The sequence below is a fragment of the Filicampus tigris genome, chromosome 4 (assembly GCF_054856515.1).
Source record: "Filicampus tigris isolate MCC_2025a chromosome 4, RoL_Ftig_1.0, whole genome shotgun sequence".
Taxonomy (NCBI): domain Eukaryota; kingdom Metazoa; phylum Chordata; class Actinopteri; order Syngnathiformes; family Syngnathidae; genus Filicampus; species Filicampus tigris.
The window spans coordinates 15,710,967-15,729,238 of NC_141220.1; the positions used below are offsets into that span (position 1 = coordinate 15,710,967).

Sequence of the window (18,272 nt, forward strand, 5' to 3'; positions counted from 1 at the left end):
TCCAAGACTGTGATCCAGAGCAGGGTAAGACACTTCATGCCTAACTGCAAACATCATTGTCGCACAGTCAACTACAGTGACATACAGTGGGAGCGGTTGGAATTTCCCACCCAAAAGTCTGCCTATTTTCTGTTCTTTCTTACTTACATCACACAGAAGGAGCGTTTCATTTTGATCTGTGAACAATGATTGAGTAATTATCAATAAAAAACGCAGCGCTGACTCAAATCTAACATCTCTGAATAGAATGGCGATTGGGGGTTTGCCTGCTGCGACAGCCACAGAGTCTTCTTGCAGTTTCTTCCTCACATCCACACCCAAATCAGATGATGCTATCTCACTGTCACATGAACACTGTGTCCAAACACCATGATAAAGAGAGATGGAGTGAGACAGAGACAGAGACAGAAGGAGCCAAGGAGAAAGAGACAGAGACAGAGAGAGAGAGAGAGAGAGAGAGAGAGAGAGACCCCCAAAGGCCCTGCTGCTTTCCTCACCACGAATCTTCTCCATCAAACTGTTTCCTGGTAAACTCTGGTCTCCATCCCATAAATAACTGACTACTTGACACCCCACTTAAAAAGAAAAAAAAACCTATAAGGGTGGTTCTTGGTCTACGGCGGTCCTGACATAAGACCGTTCGTGGTTACAAACAGTGATACATTGCCCCATACAATTGAGAATTTCACCAAATAAACATATACAGTACAGGCAGACGCCTTGTACACTCTTCTACACATGCAAACCAAAAGAACGCCATCTGATGTGATCGCAGGCTGCCGACCGCTCACTGGTGGAGAAGCCGACATCATTTTCACCTCAACAGGCAAGCAGAGGCGCAATAATCAGCGGGCGGACTCGACACCTCGTAACAGAATCACGGGCCCCCTAGATTGTCAGATGAACAGAGTAGAGCTGCAACAAAAATATCCAACCCGAGCCCGAACTGCTCTCTCTAAATCAGAAGTTGGATTAAAGGCCTAGCTAGACCAAAACGACGTTGGCCAACAGTAACAGACGCTTACCCCCTGTGGCGTCTGGCCGGCTGTCGGCACGTCACGCTGGAAAAATACACCACAACGACAGACAGCGACGCTGACCATTAAAGTACCTTCTGCGCATACATAAGATGTAATACCCTTCCATACCATCGGCGGCGGTAGTCACTATTTCTCATTGTTAGAAAAATCCAACCGGAAAGTTGTTGGCCGAGGGCGGATTATAAAATCGTAAACAAACGAACTCCCACGCGAAGCAAACCATCACGTTCTTGACACGGTATTTGTGAAATACTTAAATTGTCAACCCTTGCTCCTGTACTTGTAAGAAGATTATGGCAGCGAAGACGTGCTCACTGTTTATCCGCATTTGTCACTTCCCGTTCATGCTCCGTGCGCTGATTGGCTAGCTAACAGCCAATCAGAGTGACCAAATGTCACGACTGGCGACGCCCTCCCAGACGCTTACTGACGAGTTACGACACTACGACGGTGGTCACTACACCAATCAGACGGCGCATTCAGACGCCACGACGCTTCACGACCTCCGACGTCGGTTTGGTCCATCTAGGACTTTAGAGGTGCTGGTGCCAAGAAATTGAAATTGACAGAAGAGTCCTCAACTTATGGACTGCAAGTCAGACCCCAGCCGTTCAAGTGGCGTATGTGTGTGCGCGTGTGTGTGGGGGTGTCACTTCCCTTTGCTGTCGTAATGGTTGATGTGTTTTGCTGAATAAGGCGAGGACTCATCTTACCACCCGCCGCCTCCAGCTGTCTTGGTTCACAAGGCTCCTCGGACAGACAGAAAAAACAAGGATATCGCAGGCCCTTCCTGCGGGGCTCCGACTCTTCCAACAGAACTAGAGTACGAACAATTGGTTTGTTTGTCTACTCCTTGACAAATAAAAAATAGTAGCTTAGTGTGACCGAAATAGGAGTTTTAAAGGGAACACCTACTGGGTAATTGACTTTTTAAATGTTGTTGCTGTTCTGTTCCAAGTCACCATAATAACAAAACATGTACCGGTACTTGATATTGGCCTTGAAATAGAGGGCACGGAGCGACCAGTGCTTGATTTGCATGCCCCCAAAACAGGCCAATTTCACTAAGGCACAACACAGAGGGCGGAAACAGTGCATTTCTGACTTTGCACTCGGGGCTCAACGAGTAACCCTAGCCCCGGTCGTCATAAGTGACAAAAGTGAATCCCGCGTAGGTGTTGGAGGTTTGCATTTGCATGTGTCGCGGCCATACACTTAAAACAGACTAATTTCAGCCAGGCACCAAACGGGTGTATTGTGCGTTATAATTCTTGGGGTATTTTGATAAAAGGATGTCACAGTCACATGAGGAAGAAATCTGGAACTGGTTTAAACAGCACTGGGCAAGAATTCGACCTTAATCAAAAAAAATCTCAACTCTTTTGATGAAACATTAAATTACAAGTAGTAGAATGGGACTTTTGTCATGCCCTGGGGGCGATCTGTGTCGTTTTTACTGGCACTAAGCAACTTTGAGTTGGATGGGAGCACCCCTGGCACACAAAAATAACATACAAATGTCCTGAATTGCTTTACGGCATATTCACTTGGATTCGAACGTCAATGCGCTATTACTAGTGTCATGGCAGAAGCACCAAAACAAACAAAAAAAAAACAAAGTATTGTTTAAACAAAATTAGATTAATTACCTCATCTCTATTCATCTTTCATACAGCCACTGGAAATAGAAATGTAATTCAGTCCAACTTGCAGGCCAGCGAGAGCTCAGTATTTCACCACTACGCGTTTGCACGCATGGGAAATGTGGTTGACTTTTGTCAAAGCACAACCGCTTTTGTCCATATGGAGCCGCCATAATCAACAAAAACTGACATGTGACACAGTGTTGTTGGTCAATTGTGTGCTAACGTCTAGCATTGCATTCACTACCATGGCGACTAGGGGGAGATCAACTGTACCTATTCAGCAACTTGTCTAAAAAAGCATGCACGAATCCCATTTAGACTATAAAACCGTAGATTGCATTTTCACTCATGGAAGCAGCACTTCATCACCAAGCTCCCGAATAACACTTGTTAACTAGCATACTAACATCGCCAAACACACCAATACCTCGACCTCAAGTGTCATTACGGCCTTGCTTGATTCATCACTCCAAAATATGCATGTAAACATTCTTAATGTCATGCCATTTCTTTACACTCACATACACTAATGTCACGCTAAAGTGAATGATTGTAAAGCCACCACTGTTGTGACGTGACATTTCAATTCACTTAGATTAGTGCTCGGCCTGCAACAGTAACAGCTTCATCCATCAGAACTCAGTCGAACTTTGAAGAAACTTTTATACGTTCACAATCTAATTGTTCATCTGCGAGTACAATGTCTTCGGTTTACCAACAGAATACAAAGCAGGAATTCAAATCTCTAGAGTGAGATGCTTTATAAGATCTACATAGTCGGGCATCAGGAATTCAAAACAGTAGGGTATATTAGTAATCACGCGGATCTTTTGATGTAGTAAATTAGATTATAATATATTCCTTTGATTTATGTTTTTTTTACTTCCCCAAGTCTCATTAAAATTCTGTTAAAATGCAACTCAGCAAATAGATGTCTCTTCTAACTCCTGTTCCAAGAGTCAGTTTCAATGACATAACACTTTAAAACGAAATAGTACTACCAGTCACCAGTTTTTATGATTGATCTCAAGGTTTACAGGCTCTGTTGGAGACAACAGATGTGAACCAAACCGCAAACTCATTTGGGCTTGTTGGTTTTCTTCTTAGTGAACCCGCATACTCTTGCAATGATGCAGAGTGTGATCGTGCGGTTCCTCCTGCACACCCAGAAAGTCAAAGTTAGTGGAGGTGACATCTCACAAAGGTGCTAAATGACTTCGCAAAGTCGCCACCTCACGCTTACACAGTTTCCACCACAAGTCAAAACAGAGAAGGTAACTATGAAAACGTCAGAGACAGATCAAGGAATGGACTCTCAATCGAGAAAACTCCATATACAAGTCTTTAAATGATCTCATGTTCTATCAAGTATGCGTGATGGCCAATGTGGATAAGGGGCTGCTGAGGCACACTACAGTTCGGCCCACTGTCTACCACGAATCCCAGTAAGTTCCATTCCGGGCCATCACATTCTGAAATGGTCACTCACGTTTCTAAGGTTCTGATTAACATCTGACACATTTTTCATGTTCTGTCAAGTCTTTCTACAGATGATACATGAATGCCCAGAAGCTTTGAAGCATGTTTGTTGCTATGTTGTGGCTCCCCTGCGTGACCCTGCTTTATAAGACCTACCAGACTAAGCGTGCCTTGTCAGGCTCTAGTACAACATAACACGTTATATCGCACATACATACCGTGATTGAGAGCAATGAAAAGGCTACCTTACCGCGCAATGAAAAGGCCGCCATACCGCGAGAACAGAAACAAAATATGGCAAACCAGGACAGAGCGCGCATCACACATAGCAGAACAAGACAAAACTGGAAATCACTTTGATGTGCTAGGGAAATACATTTGCTTCCCGTCCCACAAAGGACCATCTCCAAGTTTTGTTCCTGCCTACTACATCACGTTCTGTTCGGTTGCGTTTTACCATGGCCGACTAGGTTTCTCATATGTACCTTGACTGTTGTGGCAAATTTTTGCACAGTTTAAAAAGTCCTGTGGCAGGTAAGCCGGACTTCGGGGAAAAGGCGGACGACTCCCTGGACTAGTCAGCTGTCAGTCGCAGAACACAAATAACAAAAAATATTAAAACATAAACATTAACTCTCACATTCACACCATCACTGAGTGGGAAATGAACCAAACTGCCTGCGTAATAGTCAGGCATATTGTACCAGGACACTTAGGTCACTTTTCTAAGAAACTACATATAATTTAGACTATTGTCGTATTATATATTTTTGTCTATTCATCATAAACAATCCATCCAGGAGTTTTAGCAGGGAAGCCCAGACTAACCAGATGCCCAAGCCGCCTCATCTAGCTCCTCTCAATGCAGAGGAGCAGTGGCTCGTCTCTTGAGTCCAATGACCAAGCTTCTCGCCTTTGTATAAATAATGTTTTTTTGGGGGGTTTTTTGAAAATCAAAATTGTAATTTCAAAACTATTTTCTATATAAAATCGGGCTGAGCTGAGTTACTTTGGGTCCACAATCACAAAGCATGTTGACAGAGATGCAGGATTGTGGAGGTTAAAAGCAGATTAAGAGCAGATTTAGAGAATGGTTCCGCTCCAGGATCTTCCAAGCAAACTTGAAAGTGCGGTCCAGTCCAGACCTCTTTTCAGAATCAGTCGCCGGAGACAGAAGGAAACGACAACCCCGGTCCTTAAGCTGCTCTGCCCTGCTCAGCAGCACATTTGCTGAGTGAGCCAAACCCAGTGGCTTACCACCAGAGGTCTCAGTCAAGGGCAGGACAGTTGAAAGGTCACCGCTTGCCATCTTGCTATACAAACAGGGCCTCTCACTGACTAATAAATTCACCCTCAAAGTTCACGTCAAGCTATTAGTGGAAAAGTTGCTGGTTGGAAGATCAATTTTCTTGTCCTACTATTCTTTTGGAATTGATGGAATTGATTTTTTGCAAGACTGACGTCACTCTTGTGGTGTGGTCTGCTTGTCTGAGGAGCATGACAAAAGGACTGGTTGCAAAACTGAATTGAAATTAGTATTAGTTTATAATCAAAAATGAAACTGTGCAAAACATAACATAGGTATTCTGCCCTCCCTGAGCAGACTGAGTACAGTTTGGCAGATAGCGAATAGTCCCTTAAAAAGAGCCCTATGTTGCTGGTTTTAAGCGGTTTATTACACTCCAGTTGAAGTTAACTGTAAAACTAAACACACAAAAGAAAGAGAATTACACATAGTGCATATTCGAACATAAGTCACAGTACTTCGTTTTATTTCCCGAATGTAGTTAGCTCATGGCTAATGCACAATGAAAATGCCATTAACTCGCTAACGAAAATGCGCGTGCTAATCGCGGCACTTGAATCCCTCAAACAACGGACACTTAATCGTATCAAACGTTGCAGGAAGGCACACAAGAGAAGCATCCAAACAATACTCACAGGCATATGCTCTTCCTACACTGCCAACAACTGAGTTGTAACTACGAAACTCGATCGTGATTTTCTTCTACTCTTCAATGTAACAACACACATCGCAATACCCACATTGCCCCGAAGTGATCAAGTCGTGCACAACTTGAATAGTGCTCCCATCCCATGTACACACACACACACACACACACGCACACACACGCACACACACACCCACACACACACACACACACACACAAATAGGGCAATACATAGGGTACCTAAAGTATCGATACTTCATCAACGTATCGATACTTGGTATCGGCACAAAAAAGTATCACGATACATCGCAAAATGATATTTTTTCCCAGCCCTAATATTTATATTTCGCACATTAACATGATCAAAACATTAATCTGTTCACTTTCCATATCCACTTTCTACTATTGGTTGGGAGGTTACAATTGGCTCAAAAAACCCTTTTATTTATGATGTGATAATTTTGTAAATATTTAGAATATGAAAATATGACTTATTTTTATTCATACATTTTTCAAAATATTCTAATTATTTTTTACAATAGAATGTTATTTTTCTCCCTTTTACATAAAAGGCAAGTGTTAACATTTTATTTTCATTATTTACATTTTATTACACTATGTATGATATACAGTATGTACAATACACATTGTTTTACTTTGTGTTGTTTACTACACAAAATGTTTATTTTCATATTTCATATTTGTTTTTTTGTCAGATATTCTATATGTATTACACTCATTTTTTAAATCTGCAAAATATATATATATTGTACAAATTACAAAATGTATTTATAATTTTTAAATTACTTTTCTGTATAAAAAAAAACCCTAAAATCTTTTTTTTTCTTTTAAGAAAAAAATGTGTGGAATAAAGTGTGCTTGTTACACAAACACGAGGCAGAAAGGGAGGCCGGAAATTGAGGACTTGCTGTGAGATACCAAAAGCCTATAGTGCTACCATGACACACTGCACACATGGTGACCCATTTAGCATCAACCCCAAATTGTTAATTATGAATATGTTCATATAAATTATTGTGATTGTTTATCGTCAAGCAGCGGGAATGATTCCATATGATACAACTAATTTATTTAGAGATTTTTTGGGGTAGGAGATGGCGTCCAGAAAACCGCATTGTAAAACGTTATCTGCCAGGCTCAAGATTCTGCATGTGACCTCCAGGTCTCACAGTAGAACGCTGGAATCTCCATATTGATGATCGCGTGCCAATAAACAATGACTCATGTTACCAAATGCTTTCCTACTTTCCTTGTCAAAGGGGGGACCAAACACTAACTCACTAACTGAGCGAGCTTCATATTGTTTCTCCTGATAGCAAAAGTGACTTTGCTTTAAAACAAAACAAAAAAATAAGTTACGTATTTACATTCAGCAAACATTTAAGTGGACTCTTGGAGCATTCTGTCTTTTTTTTTTTTTTTTGCAAACGATCAACTCAGGATTCTGTTTAGTTTGGACTACTTTTATGACAGAAAAAAAGCAATAATTTTTAAGTTTAATCAGGTTGACAAAAAAAGGACAACTGCTAAGACTGTACATTTTGTTGGGTTTTCAAAACAATTTTATTTCAAAGGCAATAATGAATGAAAATAATCAATTCAAGTGTGATATATTACCAACATAAAATATTTAACTCAACAGGTAATTTAGATTAAAAAAAAAATTAAAAACAGGATATTAAAAAATAAATAAATAAAACATGCCATTTTAATGATGAAGTGGAATGTGCTATTGTCCTATTTTAACAATCCTGTCAAACAAGTGTAAAAAGACTTGACATTAACTTTGTTTTTCTTCATAAAATTCTTCTTTACTTTTGAAATTTAAAAAAAAACAAAAAAAACAACATGGCTTTTCAGTCATGGCTTTGTCAAATCTCATGTTGCTAAGTGACACTGGCTGTGTGGGCAGAATTTTCCCAAAATTCCAGTGGGAATGCTACCAAGCCCATGGCAAGTCAGTAAATTAAACGCCATGCTACATCCACAAGTAGAGGTGGGCGATATATATCGTCATCGATATTATCGTCAATCTTGCTTTCACGATGTGTAATTTTACATTATCGAGTATTAATACTGCCTGGAAAAGCGAGTGAGCCGACAGCCGCAAAGTACGAGGAAATGCTGAAAATCAGTGTGCATTGACGGCAGAGGGGGAGGAAGTGATAATCATTCGCAGAATCGGCGGGCAGGACCCGGTCACGTGTCCGCACTGCAGCCGAGCTACGTTTCAAGTATGGAGGAGTGTCCAGCGGGGAATAATAGCAAGGCGCGAGTCCACGTCGTCCGTAGTCTGTAAATGGTTTGGGGTTGACAAGACTGACGTCGGTGGGAATAATATTGTTGGATGTGCCAAAACGGTCACATCGAAGAGCAATTCTGTTGCACCACGAGCCATATGGGTTACGAGGAAAACTTGGCGACCGCACAAGCACACTAAACAAAAGCTTAAACACACACACTCAGAAAACAGTCGCTGAGTTGAACCAACAAATATAAACGCACTCACGCACACACACACTCAGTACTTTAGCGAGCAAGTCAAACCTCCTGGATGATCGGTTAACATTCAGTTTACACGCATGTAGTCCGCATCATTCATAACTAGCCTGTATTCCCGAGGAGTTTGTTGCACAAAGTACGACGCGGCTTATTAGTGTGACGCCAGCATACAAGTCACATATAAAGTCAAAAGTCTCCATACCACAGCGATGAATGAGTGGGAAAATGCACTTTTCGGTAAATTGCAGTTTTGTTATTCAACTTTATTCCGAATACGGTGGCCAATATATGAGAACTGGTGTTGTCATGACGACGTCTTTTTTTTTTTCTCTCGCTGGGCGTCACACGTCACATATCAAATACATTTATTTCCCATTCTGATTGCTGTATTTAACACCCTTTTTTCCTTCTGATTGCTCTAGAAGTTGGCAGTGGTACACCAGTACTTACTGCAGCTCAAAATGTCACATCATTATGAAATAACAGCAGAGACATTTCAATGACATAAATATTCCCAAAAATCAATGTAAGTCTATACATCATTTTTTTGTTCTTTATTGTAAAATATTGTCGTAGAATATCATTATGTTTTGCAGAAGCTGCATTTAGCAATTTAAAAGACATGTTGTTCACAAACGCTGTCTATCCACAATTGGTCTGTGACGCAAGTGCAGATTTTAAATATTTGTTGTAGAATATCGTCAAATTATCGTAATCGGGTTTTTTTTTTTAAAAAACATCAAGATATTTTCTTTTCACCCATATCGCCCACTCCTATCCAAAAGCAATGAAGAAAACTCAAATTCTACAAAATTTAGTGCCCCTCATTTGTCTAGTATATTTGCTCTAAATTTAGCAGCAATTGGATAACAATCTCTTGGACGATTTCATCTTTGGGAGGTCGTAGTAAAGCCTAAAGTGCGTGCTTTAAACCAAAATCGGAGACTTCCTGTCTCTTTTTCGGCATGACTTCTTGAGACTTTTATTGTGGGTCGACACATGATAGGCTAACAACACTACATGTTGCCCAGTGAAAAAAAAATGCAGGAACTGCAGTACTCAGTCAAGGACTGGGTGTCGTGTCTGCAACCCTTGCCAAGTGATAATTTTCACCAGGCTGAACACATTCAAATTTGATGAGTTTTTGAGTAGAAGAAAGTCCTTCATAAGGCAGATGTTTGGCCTAAGAATAACAACAACGAACAAATTCACATTTCTGGCAACGGGTCATAATTCTGGTCCTTATCGGGAGACTTGCGATAAGAAAACACTGTTGGACCACAATGACAACAATGAAAATATATCTTTTTCAAGCTTTTTCCAGTGCACCCTGGCTTCCAGCTTCCCTTGTACTCCTCACAGAGAACATCCTGCCAGCAGAAAAACGGAGGAGAAGGTCGTTTTCGTTCTGTGTTAAACGCCCATTTTCTCTTTCTGACAACCGGCATTAATTGCAGATCCGACGCGCCCACGCACGCCACATTTGCGATGGAAGGAGAACGCTGAAGCGCCGAGATTAAAGTGGGGACTGAGAGTGCCGTGAGAGGATGCTGCAGCTGCCCCGTTCCTCGCACATCCTGTATCTCCCTTTCAATTAGCTTTCAATTAGGAACTCGGGCAAAGACGCTGACAAGTACTAAATGCACATTACTAGAGACTAACCTATGGCATAATGAACTTTCCAAAAAAAAAAAAAAACGGAATATTTGCGTCATGGAAAAGGCAGAAACTGAGGTTAGACCAACAGCTCATATACAAGAGAGACACTGACGGCAGCTCCATCGGACTTACTAACACAGCCTATAAATTGTTCAAATGATACTTGATCATGTGATTCAGATCATGAGCAACATTACCGCTGAAGCCCGGAGCAGCGTGCGAGGCTTAATGACTGAAAATTGGAGGTTGTTTTACTGCTTCGCCATCAAAACCGAGCGGCAAACAGCCAGTTGCGAATGTGCTGCAACGGCCATCATGACCAAAGATAAATACGCAACAACTCTGAAAACGCCGCTCAACTCACGCTGGGAATTGGACAGCTCATCTGGGCTTGGAGTTTGACCAAGACTTCCGCCAAGATGTTCGCGTACCTCACGAGAGCTCACTTCAAATTATAATGATGAGTTGTTCTATTTATTGTATTGTTTGTAAAGTGCTTTGTTACAGCTGTAGCTGTTATGAAATGCGCTATATAAATACATTTGTATTGTATTGTATTGTTTTGTTTGAAATTATTTAGGCTGGAGCATAGGGACCAAGCCCTGCCACGAATAGCCAATATCCACAAGTGACACCCCTCCTTCAAAGTTTGGTAACTTCCCGTAGATTCCACAAGGTAACAGCAAAGCACTACTTGTCTACAAATTAAACTCCTCAACTCACTTCAACATACTTCCTTGACACAAAGTTACCAGCAGACGGCGCACCTGAGCATAAAGACAGTAAATTGCTGAGTGAGCAATCCGCAATGTGCGAGTTTTTTTTTTTTCTTCTCATGTAAATTTGAGTTGACACATAGCCAAGATAGCTGTGTTTGTACTGACCGAACACATGTAACGACATGTGCGCAGTTATAACTCTACAAGGCTTCGGACTGCCTCTAAATAGTGGCATAATTTGAAGCAATTTCAAGTCGCACAAGTGTGACTAAGGTTGGACGATTATGGAAAAAATAATAATCACCATTATTTTGATTGAGATTGAAATAAGGATGAATAAAACAGGATTAATAACGATTATATGCATTGATTTCAAAATTTATTAATTCAATTAATTCAACAAAAAAATACTAAACTACTTTAAACTATCATCATTGCATCATGCCATTCATCCCTGCATGTTGAACATTTTATTCTTGAGCACTCTATATTCTCTTTGTCAAGTACAATATGACTTTGTAAATATCACATGAAATTCAAGCCTCTTTCATTTTCTTTCTGCTGCATCCACGCCTTTGATGCCTTTCATCGTTGCACACATTGAATCCTTGAATAAGCTTTACGCTATCTCTTTATTATATTTATATTCATCTTAGTCTTAGGCCTTACTGAGCTAACCTGGGACCTCGGGGATTGTATTTTAAGCCATGTCCTGTGGAAAGGTGTGATGGTACGACAAAACAAAGTCCCTGGATCTTTGTTTCCTTGAATTTTGAGAAATTAAAATTCCTTGAATCCTTGAAAATTCAACTTCAAATATAATTTGAAACGAGAAAATAAATTGGTAAGAAAGTAAAATACGAATATACTAAAAGAATACAAATTTCAAAAATATATAAATAAAAACAAATACAGGCTGTTCCTGGTCGTTTTGGCCTCTTAGGGGCAGTGTGTTGCCATGCATAGATACAATACAAACTTACAATGAGATAAGAAGACAGTTGCGATTGAACTCGTTTTTCACAGATTGGGAAGACTTTGTGCCTTTGAGAATTGTTATGTTGCCTGTGTGGATGTGTTTCTACAGCGTTTGTATGTGAATATTCGTAATTTGATTAAATATTAATCCCGAAGTCAATGCTAATTTCCCGTTAGCTTTGAAAGGGCTCCTCCATTGACTTAAGTATTAATGGTAGCGATATTTTAAAAACGAAGCATGTTTTGTATCTAAATATACAGCGTGAAATATTACTCCCGAAGTCAATGCTAATTTCCGGTTAGCATTTGAAAGGGCTCCTCCATTGACTGAAGCATTAATGGTAGCAATATTTTAAAAACGAAGCATGTTTTGTATTTAAATATACAGTGTGTGTAATTCTTTTTGTTGTGCATTCAGTTTTATAGTAAACTCCAACCGCTTGCTATGCAAGCAACGTGTTGCATTCAGGGTCAGGAACACACGGTGCCATTCTACACATTAATCCGCTTTTTTTTCTTTCAATTACAACGTTTTAAAAATCAAGACATCACAATCGGAAACACAATTAAATGTAGATTAATCGTCCAGAACTATGTGTGACCAGTAAATTTGAAGATTTTTTTTTTTTTTTTTTTTTTTTAATATCTTTTGTTATTGAAAAAATTCTGCTCTACACTTCAAGCCACAGCAGTAATACAGCGAAAATGAATGGAAATGTGAAAATGTACTTCGCAGGTCGATTTATAGTGTGCACCCCTAAAATTTCAGGTTAGGGGTCACCGTGCTCCTAGTTAAAAAATATATATTTTTAATTGTCTGGAGCCCTGATTAAAGGTTACATAGCATGGCCTGGGATGACTCTTCCTCCCCATTGATTTAAATTACTCCACAGTGCACTGTTGTCAATTATTTTGTTATTCTAATGTTGATGGACACCAATTTATTGTGCCATATTTAGACTATATTTAATCGTCTACCACCAAACGTTATATTTCGTTGACATCCAGCTGGCTTTAATGGGATATATCCGACCTGCACTCGCACGGGCAGATATCCCGTACATTGTGTATCCATATTTGGAAGAGGCAGACCTAATTCCAATCTGGAGTTATCCGATTTCTTGCAGGGTGGCTGGGGAGTCCCAATTGTGCCACTTGAGGGCAAAATCAAAATCTGAATTGTGTCACTTGCAATGCAATTTAAATACAGCCTATCAGAGCTGGATTCAAGACGCCGAGTTAACTTTTGAATTGGTTGGCATAGTGTGTTTTCTTGATTTAACTGGTTAATTTCCTTCCTCCCTTCTTTGCTGCTTATTTGGAGGTGTGATCATGCCATGCATTACGCCCATGGTCATCGAGAACACCAACAAAAGCATTGTGATAACAAATCCACAGTAGGAAGACTTGAGTTGATATTAGAACCAGAACCTCTTGACTGTCAAGAAGATGAGCACCCTGCCCATACTCACACATATTCAGATATACTTAATATGTTACTGTGAACATATACGTTCCATGAAAGATAAGCTTTCAAAGCTACAAAGTTAGTACAAATAATAGTGCCTGTAAAGTAAATAACAGGCTCAGACTACTTCAATTTCCATGATCTCCATTTTGAAATCCAAACAAAGCTGACAGCATTTTCCTTGAAGTGCTTGCAGTTGGGAGCAAATCTCTTAGCGTGACTAAATAACAACAAGACCAACAAGACCAGGAGCTCAAACCACCAACTGTGATGTCAACTTGCATGCACAAAGCAGGTGCTGCTGTGTTGGTTGGCACTGTTAATACCACACTTACCCACTTACCATGCAAAGACGCCAAAGCGGCCTAAATGTCAATCAGAAATAATGAATGATGTAAGGTTTTGTCATGGCTACACAAGAAAAATAACGGCAGTGCTACTATGCAAAAAGCAGGTGCTGCCATGGTTAAGACGCGTCCCATCAAAAAGTGGTCCCGTGCGCCCATCAGATTAAGAAGTGGGATTTGTCAACTTTTCTTTGGTCATGATAAACAGACCAAATGGGTTAGTGGCAACCCGACAGGTACAATCACGGCAGACTGCTAAAAAGCATGCAAGTTAAACAATATCAAGGAAATTGGAAACAAATGACTAGTTTTACTTGGTTAAGAGAACTATTACAATTATTTCTTTTGGAAAAAAAAAAAAAAAAACAGAGGGAGGAACAAAATGGAAAGCAAAAGTCTGCGCTGTTAACTTATATGCACAAAGTAGGTGATCAGCACTGTTCATAGACGTAAAAAATCACCAACTCTGCATGGAAAAAAAGCAGGTGCTGCCATGGTGATTGGCATTGTGCATGAGACATTAATCATCAAAGAGCGGCCCAACTTGAGCCAAACTGACCAAAATGTCGACTTTAATCAGGTTAAGAGGGTTGAACTGTCAAGATTTCTCTCGTCATAACGCACATAACAATTGTTTTAGGAGGAAAATAACTGGTAGAAAATGACGTCCTGCTGCCGCGCAAGTGAACCGCTATCAGAAGCGTTTAGTACGAGTTGCTTGAAACTCGTTGTCCGGGAAAAAACTGTTGTTTGTTTATTTATTTATTTATTTATCTATTTTACGTGTTCCAATCGCGACGATCCACTGTACTGTACTGTACAGTACTGTACGCCTCCCTCTGGTGCTTCCCTGGCGTTACTAACTCGCCCTGGTCCGTCACGGCCGCCTTTCAACAACAACTATTTCTATTTGCGTTCACTCACCTTTTTCGTCCCGGGTCGTGTTGTTGGAGACACTCTATCGACAGCTCCGCTGAACAAAACGTAATTTCGGTTCACATTGAACACGCTGGGCAGCTATTTTCGGGGGTGTTGAGAGGGAGGAGGGGGGAAGCTGACAAACTCAGAAAAAGCCAGTCTGCCTCTTGACAGCAAGGCTCCGCCCCTATTTCAGACGTCATCACACTTCACCCACGCCCACTCAACGCACTCGCTCGTTATTGCGCACGCGCACAACAACGAAGGAGTAAATGTTTTTATTACAAAAGTTGGCAGTGGATTTTAAACTAACAGTCTTCCAACGTAGATTATCAGGAGGGGACGCAATAGAGACAAAAATGAACAGATGGACAAAAAACATTTAAAAAAATGTCCTTTGACGTCACATTGCTAAGACAACAGTGGTACTTATGAGCTGCGTGCGCAGCGTCCAATCGTGACACGCAGCGCCTCAAGGGAGTGGCCAATCGGAGCAAAACGTAGGCGGGAACATGTCACGTGTAAAGGGCCAAAGGGGAGGCGTGGTAGTGCCTTTGGAACATGACAGCATGTTTGTTGGTCCTGTCTTTTTTGGGAGAGGAGAGCAGGTGCTGTGAGCTGCGACGTGACCACACAACTCAGACATAATAATGACGAATGCAAGTCTATCTGCAATTTAACTTACTTTTTTTTTTTTTGCTAATTCTTGAGCAAAATAAAAACAGGGTGTTTATTGTGGGGGAGGACCATTACTAATACAATGTATTTAAGCTATGAAATATGTTTTATATTTTTCCAGAAATATCTCATAATATTGAATGAAAATCACAAATTCCAAATATTAATTATTATTGGTGGGACAAAAATAGGTATACACTTTTTAAATTAACTTACTTAGGAAACGAAGAAGATAAGGATAGAAGGGAGGGAGGGAGAGTGATATGTATGGAATGAAGGAAGGAAATACAAATCATATGAAACAAAGGAACAAAGAATGGAAGGAAATAAGCAGAGCTGGGCATTCCGCCTATGTGACGGACTGGTCCGTCTATCCACATAATGGACACTGATTTTGTAAGCGATAAACGAAAAACGGGAAACTTAAATAAATGGGCAGACTAAGCATAGTTGGAAGCCATTTTTTTCCCGGTCTATGTAATCGTCTATCATCTATTTTCGCGATGAGGCTTCAATGGCTGCGGCGAGGCTTCCGTTTCCCGTTGGCTGCGGCCAAGGCTTTTTGACAGCTCTTGGGTCCTAAAAGGAGATGCATTTTGTCCGGCCTCGATGAGGTGGGAGGGGTTGTGCTAGGAGCTAGTTGAAGTTAGTAGACGGAAACACTAGCAGCAACCCGCTTAAAATGATAGGTGGACCACCCTATAGGCGATTACTATTTGGTCCAGACAGCCAGTCACAGGGTACACACAGACACTGCCACTGAGCGGGAATTGATCCCACGCTGCCCGCTCACAACTCGGGCGTGTGTACCACTACACTATCAGTGACCCCTGTTTTGAAGTCATGAAGAACAAATACTTCCTAACTGCACTAAAGTAGACCAAGTATCTGTATTAAAGTATTTATTTTTCTGATGTTTTACTCTCTGTTACTCCCTATATATTGAAACAGATAACATTTTACTAACTTTGTCAAAATAGGCTTGTTAGTGTTTAACTTTGTGGCTAACCCCAATTCAAAAAGGGCGCTAACAAAGAGAGGTAAAGTCAGCGCGGATTAATTGAAGAGGGAGACAAAAAATATTATCTTTAAAGTTATCAAAAATGTATTACAGTATGCACAATTGACATTTTACTTACAAACTGCACTTTTATTCACTTTGAATTACAAGCATCGAGTCAGTTCTTCCACTTTTACCACAATTGTGAACACGAATGTATGTGTGTGAGTACTTTTGCCTTTTCTGGTCACGACCGATGTCATACAATAAAACAATGTAGCAGTAAGTAATGTGCTTAGCATGATCCCGTCCCTAACTGTTCAGCATAACACTGTTAAGACTCATCTTAACATCATGAGACTGAATCACGCCGGTCATGGGACATGATAGACACATTCATGATGAATTCAAGTGGTATTTCTATATCATAAGATATAGACAAAAAAGTAACTTGAACGTGAATGTACTTGTCAGGACACTTGTGTAAACACAATCAGTATTAACTTGGCAAAGCCCAAAGAGTTTAATCAAAAATGCACTACACCTTAAAATTAGCATGATAGTTTAGTCGGTTTGGCGCCCCCAAAAAAAGCAGTCTGTTTCGCACATGGACTGAGAGGCCAGTATCAGATAACACAAGAGGAGAGTCATGGTGAAAACAGTTGGAAACAAGCACCGTACAAGCGTCTCAGACTAACTGGCCGTGTCTGCATTGTTCTGCTCTTGGCTTTTGGCCACGTGGCCGTCCAGGTTAAATGAAACTGTGCTTTATGGCCAGCACGGGGCGAGGCAGACTGGCTCTTCCTGCAGTTTTTCTTCATCCTCTTTTGCTTTGCTGTGCAAACTCAAGCTGTACAAGGACAATATTATGGCAAGCAGAAATTCCACATGTCAGGTATTGGGAGAAAAGCACATACGCAGTATTAAGTTGCTTGTGTCAAAAGGCTCCAAGAACTACACCGGGCTTCGCTTGGAAGTGTCTTATCGACTTTGAAAATCAAAATCACATTTCGATGCTGACATTATTGACATACCAATGGTACACTACACTTCTACTACATTGCATGTTTTCTACTTGAAATAAATGTTTACAATTCAATATAACTTTCAATAAAAGCATGTGTAAATCTGAGAAAAGTGTAAAGAACCATGTCAAGCACATTCAAGCAGTGCGGTTTGATTACGTTTCAACATATGTTTGGTATTTCCATGGTCACGAGTTGTGCAGGGTACCAAAATGTGTACTATACAGCTTGTTGGTACTCTTCGATCAAGGTACTGACCACAGTGGTCAGGTCCCACTGTGAGGTAAGTTGGTATGTTAGACTGATGTCCACCGTTATAATGTGACGCTGTAAAAGCAGCTATTGCTATATGGCCAACGTAACCCAGAGTGGAAATGCAGAATCTGAGATTACCAGTACAGAGTTAACCAAATAAATTGGTCCAGACCACCTGTTGAAACGCAGGCTTGGAGTCTCCATTTGATAGTACAAATATAAAATATTATATCCACTTAGCACATTTCTATAGCTACATTCCTGCATTCACGTGTCGATAAACACACTAATTATACTCAAAAGTACTCATTTTTAATATGTGGTATTACCACAAAATATACAGACTGTGGATTAGAATGCTGTGCGGCACAACAAGAGAATATAGGATACCAAGCAAATGTTAGCATATGCATTTAAGTGTGCATTCTCAACTGTTACAATAACACGACTGTAAAAAATCCAATTCAACAATGAGCAACCTGCACTGGTATCAGTTCAATTCACTTGGAACACCAGCTCAGCAGCTACAAAAAATAGTACATCGCACCTGCTCTTACAAATAAAAACATGGAAATAGATGAGTTT

The 18,272-nt window shown here is 40.5% G+C and overlaps 1 protein-coding gene across 7 annotated transcripts in view; it reads right to left on the reverse strand.

Annotated features, from left to right (window-relative positions):
* The window catches only part of mef2aa (myocyte enhancer factor 2aa), a 126,909-nt gene that overhangs the window by 75,882 nt on the left and 32,755 nt on the right, over nucleotides 1-18,272 (reverse strand). For 5 of the 7 annotated variants that reach the window (XM_086027638.1, XM_086027634.1, XM_086027641.1 and 2 more), the window contains exon 1: nucleotides 14,736-14,901. The exons of 1 other annotated variant lie outside the window; for it this stretch is intronic. The gene's annotated coding sequence lies outside the window, so the exon portion shown is untranslated. Of the gene's footprint in view, nucleotides 1-4,415; nucleotides 4,511-14,735; nucleotides 14,902-18,272 lie in introns of those variants that run through there. One more of the 7 variants, XM_086027636.1, reaches the window with a different exon arrangement.